The sequence below is a fragment of the Trachurus trachurus genome (genome assembly GCF_905171665.1).
Source record: "Trachurus trachurus genome assembly, chromosome: 4".
NCBI classification, from domain to species: Eukaryota; Metazoa; Chordata; class Actinopteri; order Carangiformes; family Carangidae; genus Trachurus; species Trachurus trachurus.
Genome location: NC_139898.1, coordinates 8,939,351 through 8,945,554, shown reverse-complemented (window position 1 = coordinate 8,945,554; position 6,204 = coordinate 8,939,351).

Sequence of the window (6,204 nt, the reverse complement as noted above, 5' to 3'; positions counted from 1 at the left end):
TTTATTCTATAACATCATCATCATGCATAACATCAAAAATGTCATTAAAATTCCCAGCCATTATTAAGTGTCTTAAGTCTGGTCTGTGATGACATCCTTGTGTTTATACATGTCTTTTTTTACAATCTTTAACTTCTTAGGTTCTTTTTTCTAGAAGATGCTAGTGTCAAACTCTTAAACTAAAGTTGAAGTCATATGTGCAGTATTCAGAGCCTGATTACATTTGGCTGTTTTTCAAGGCAACCAGGGTGATCTATCTATCTATCTATCTATCTATCTATCTATCTATCTATCTATCTATCTATCTATCTATCTATCTATCTATCTATCTATCTATCTATCTATCTATCTATCTATCTATCTATCTATCTATCTATCTATCTATCTATCTATCTATCTAGCTTCAGGATGTGTTACAGTAAAAAGCCTAAGACTGTAGCTGCTATAGTTCAGGGACGGCAGATGGAGAGCAGAGCAGTGGTGTTAGAGATGTGCTGACGGTGGATAGGGAACACACAAGTGAACTGTATGACACCATGATTTATTACTGATCTACCACGTCTGGTGGTTCTAGTAACTGCAGATTTGGAGGACGCCTAATTACAGTAAAATGCTGGTTGTACCAGTGATGAAACCCGATTGTGTTACTCTGAGTTTTATTAGCATATTGTTTATTACGTAATTAATAGTTTTGGGGGCATAACTTTCAAGATAAATGATATGCACCTTAACATCACAGATACGCACCTCTATAACGTTCCCCACCAAATATGAATACTTGTGATTTCCGACTATAATGCATGATAAAAACTATGACAGTCAAGCACACTGCAGCCACTGCAGGTTTTATAGAGACTTTGACGGAGTGCAGGGATGTATGTGTTATTACCATGTTGTGCACGAGGCCAATGATTTATGGCCTCAGTCCCCTGTCATAGCTGCTATCCCTGACCACAAGCATGGATTTTCCACTCATTACACCGACATTCAAAATGGAAAGCTTCCATCATCCGTGTGACTTATAGGGAGACTCTGCAATTTTATGTTAGATTAAAGCAGATATCAGTGGAATGTTTTTGTTAATATAAGTCCTAAATAGTCCTATTTTCCGTCAGCAATCACTTACATGAAGTATTTCAGCCTAAACACGAGTCTCTCCGTCACTCTGCTCTGCTGTAACCCGAGGAGAAAATTTTCCTTGTGGGATACAAGTGTTATCCAATGAGGAGAGAGAACGGCATGAAGGGCTGTGTGTGCAGCCAAGGGATGCGCGTGAATGTGGTGACGTAGCACGAGGACCAATTGATGCCTGACAAGGGCGGGGGCTGCTAACTCATGGTGCGTTCAAAGAAACTCGTACTTTGTGTTTTTCCTTCCTGTGAAGTCATACCAGTTCGATCTGGTACGAGTTCACGGGTCGGAAGTTACGAGTGGCCGTTATAGGGAACTTTCACAGACAACAGGATGGTAAAAACACGAGCTACGGGTTACCTGGAACGCTACCAAGTCGTAGTTGTGACTTGAAGCTGTAACTTACGGTTTCAAAAGCCTGCCTTGAACGCAGCATTAGCCGAAACGGCCGTGAAGCTGATATCTGCTTTAACCATAATGACATATAAAATGTCATTAAGTGAGAATGGCATTAAGGCCAAAGACTGATGACCAGAAAGACAAAGTAATTACTGAGCCTTACATTAGTCTGCAAATGCTCCCCACTTTATATAACACTGATTATTACATGGGACACACCACACACTTTAGATTTTCTACTGACTGATGTTGTTTTCATTCTTACAGCACATATTTCCACATTGTGGACAATAAATGAAACTAACTAACTAACTAACTAACTAACTGACTGACTAACTAACTAACTAACTAACTAACTAACTAACTAACTAACATGACTTTACAGTAGCTGCTTTAAGTGGTGCAAATTATCGCAAAGTATCTTTTAATGCAGGTCTCTATCACACACGCTCAAAAGACTGGCTCACACTGCAGGTTCCCTCTGTTAACACCGAACTTGGAAAGACCAGTTTCTCTTATTGTGCACCTACAACCTGGAACAGTCTGCAAAATCATCATCTGAAACTTACCTCACTTTTATCAATAGGAAAATTTAAAACCATTACTACATCTTATTTGACCTCTAACTGCTCCTGCTTTTAAGTAGACTTATGTTTCAATTTATCCTTGTCACCTTTAACTTCCGGTATTCTCTTATGCTTATTTTTCAAATTTGTGCTTTTGTGTTCTGTTCTTATATGTTTTGTGTTTCATCTCGGCTATATATAAAGGGCCCATATTATGCAAAATCCACTACTGGTTTTGCAGTGGTCCTATGTGTTCCTGTGGCCTTTCTATGACGCCTGGAGGTGAAAAAAGTCTGTTCACTCCCTTAATTGATTGCTAAACTTTTTTGAGATCGTGTCTCCAAACGGGCGAATTGGAAGAGTGTTGTACTTGACGTCAGGAGCAGCTAACTCCTCCCGGTACTTCCTTATACTTCCCCTGGGCCAGACACTTTTCCAGAACAGCGACAGTCACTCACTCACTCACTCACTCACTCACTCACTCACTCACTCCCAATCAATGCCGACCCCAATGTCAACACTGGCACTCTCACTACCTGTAGCGAAGACCACACCCTCTCCCTATGACGGCTGTGGAGTGGACGTGGTTTACACATCTTATTTGCATTTCAAGGTGCAGACACAGAAACGGCTCATTCTCAGGAGAGATCTGGAGAGACACTTTTAGATGGCTGAGATGTAGAGCTGCAGATTGATTTGGGGACAATACACTATGAATACAATGTGGTTGGACAACCTAGACCCATGTGAAATGGTTGAAAAACAGCATAATATGGGACCTTTAAAATAAAATAAAAAACAAACAAACAAAAAAATCATTATGAGCGATGAATTTTGTCACCATATTGTTGGTTTTAAATGCCTCAGTTGTTTCTACACTCAGGGTCGAATACTCCTGTTCTGGTCCCTCGCTGTCTTGAAACACATACTACACTGTATGAAATCCACTGTCTTAATTACCCTCCCCAGTGGCTCAGCACAGTAGGAATTGCAGAATAATTTTTTTAATGATCTGTGTATAATAACTCTTCCTCAGGTCTGTGGGATCAATACCTGCCCATGAATAAACTGCTGTTAATTTGGGAATTAAATATTGATTTAAATCACTCAACAAAGTCATGGGAATCAACAGTGCCTCTGCTATTTTTCATCTGAAAACAGTAATTTGAGACAGTAACGTCTCAATTCATCACTGTGCTATGTTTATTCATTACGTGTAGTATACAGCGCAAAGGGCCGCTGTTCGCCGGGTGGTTTTTAGCCTCATGAGTGGCTCAAGGTACGGAAGTGTCAGTCTGCTGCTCAACCACTGTGGTGCAGACTGAAACATACTGGGTGGATATCAATGACATTTTGCAGAAGCATTTATCATCTCCAGAGTCTGTGAGGAGAGGAAGCCAGTGGCTTTTCCTCTCCTGCCACTATGAGCTTCATGTTTGTGGATGTGACTGAGTGCTCAAGTGAAGAGATACAGAACACAGTGACCCAACTATACCTGATGTCTAGTTAAAGTTGTTGCTGCACCAGTATAACATACAACATTGGCAATCAGTGTCAGCGTCAATAAAGCATCCGTCTAATTTTACATGTGCTAGACAAAAAAATCAACCTTTCTCTCTGCTCTCTCCTCTCCTCTCTCTCCCTCTCACCTCAATCAGACAGGGCATTGCAACTTGTCACCACTCCATGGTTTGTGTTATCCATACCATATTGCATATTGTCTACATACAGAGACGAGCAACCTCATACACTCACATTCATAACTAAAGGCAATTTATAGTCACCAATCAAACCTGCTGTGTATGTGTTTGGGCTGTGGGAGGAAAACCAGAGAATGTGGACAGAACCCATGCCGGCACAGGTACAGTAGAACATGAAAACTCTACAAGAAGAAAAGCACCAGGGCCAGGAATCAAACCCAGAACCTTCCTGCTCCCTGTCTGTATCCAGTGTTTCAAATTAAAAAGCCTCTAACTATACTCACTATAATACGAGAGTTGGATATGTGGTGGTTTGGATCTCTCTTGGTAAAGGATGAACTTTTCAAACAGCACTTTTACTTCTCTCTGCCCTTTATCAGCTTCACAACACTTCCTGGCTCTATAAGTCACATGACATTAATCAGAGGCTAAAATAATAATAATAATAATAATAAAGTTTATTTATATAGCACCTTACAACATCGGACAGATGATCAAAGTGCTTTACAGAAAAGAAATAACATTTCAGGTGACAAATGGCATGGAAAAAACAAAACAAGAAAACACAACAATAAAATACATATCAAAAGGTAAAAGTTAATCAATATTAAAAGCCAGTTTAAACAAATGAGTTTTAAGACGTGCTTTAAAAAGTGCCAAGTCATCAATAAAATATAATTCAGGGGGTAGGGAGTTCCACAGTTTTGGTGCCGCTATTTCTCGAGTTAGACTCGAGAAATCAAAAGAAAAAAAAACTAAACGATGGATTCCCGTGGTTATTTTAAGTGTTTTTTAAGATGCACTTGAAATATTGAAACTTTTAAATATGTACAGTGATGTACAGTGATGAGTGAGAAAGACTGTTATCAGCCTGACAGGAGGCACTGTTCATTCGCTGCTCTACATTTCACACCTGACTGGCAGGTATCCACCACTCAGTCACTGATTAAAAAGTCATATTGTGGCTGTTGATTCCAGTGTCCTGTAATTAAAAGTGCTTTACCCTCTGGCACAATTTGCCAATTGTTTATGCAGGATCTATCTCTACCTTTCTCTCTCTCGCTCTCTGTGATTTCCCCAAGCCCCACCAGCTGCACATTTCTGCCGATATAGCAAAAATGTCTCCATTTTGCAAATGTCTCCATTCATCAAATCAATTATTGAGTTAATTACTTTGATTTATTTGGGACTCTGCACAGTGAACTTCTGAATGCATTACACGTTCAAGAGGCAGCCAGCTATAAACCCTTTGATAACCAAATCATGGACACACGGGAGAGAGTGATGGGTGTTTTTTCGAATGCTATATGGATCAATAGAAACAACCACACAGAAACGCTGTGATTAATTAGCAAACATTTGTGAGAACAAAACTAAGATTCTTCAGTCATGAGCCTCACAGAGCTCCTACTGTGAGGCTGTAGCTACTAAATGTCAACGGTGCAGAAATCCTCCACTCGCAAGTGTTTACTTATTAGCATTAGTAGCCTAGTTTTATTAACTACATCATAATAGTTTGTTGTTTGATTCATTAATCTCCATCCTCGGTCAGTCTCTCCTCCATTAGTCATCTTCTCCTTGCTTAATTTCATCTGAGGAAATTGTTGCTGCCCATTCCCAGCTCTGCTGCCCTGTTTGTGTCACAGCAGCCCACGTTCTCCAAGATGCACAACTCAAAATTACGATTCCCAGTCGCAGCGGAGGAAGACACTAATTTTAAACTCAGCTTCATCAAAATGGCAACATGTTTCTTTAATTAAGCGGACCAGCATCTCTTCATGAACTCTCAGGAGAAATGTTCATTTAATGAGCATTCTCATTAAACACCAATCAGACCCTGAGTTCTTTGCACACAGGCTTTCATTTAATGCTGTTGCACTTCACTAATAGAAGAGTGCTACTACAGCTGTTTGGCTTCATTGTGGTTAATGTCGCCCTGGTAATCAGGCTTTTCCACCAGCACCTTTTCGCCAACCCTTTCTGTTGTCTTCTGGTCATTTGACAGTTTTACAAATACTCAACTGAACCTGAACTGGAGATAAAGCTTGTCCATTCTAATAAGTGTTTTATTATAGTGTCTATCTGTGGTGTCCATAGTCAAAACAACCGCACAGATTATTAATTAATGGATGATTCTTCAGTCAAAATTAGAGTTCGGGAAGATGAGGACAGGATGGGACCGACAGTGCAGGTAAAATAGATGAGGAAGAGTCAGAAGAAGAGGAGGAGGACACAGAATATAATCCAGACCAAGCTAATAATGTTCAGGTATTTGTCGGTCTCTATCTCAGTCTGAGAAGAACTGCAGACTCTATACTCCTGATGGAGCAAATCAAAACCATAGTTCTATACGTGATGAACCTGAAGTGGAGATGGGGGTTCAGACAGACCTGATAGGTAAACTGATG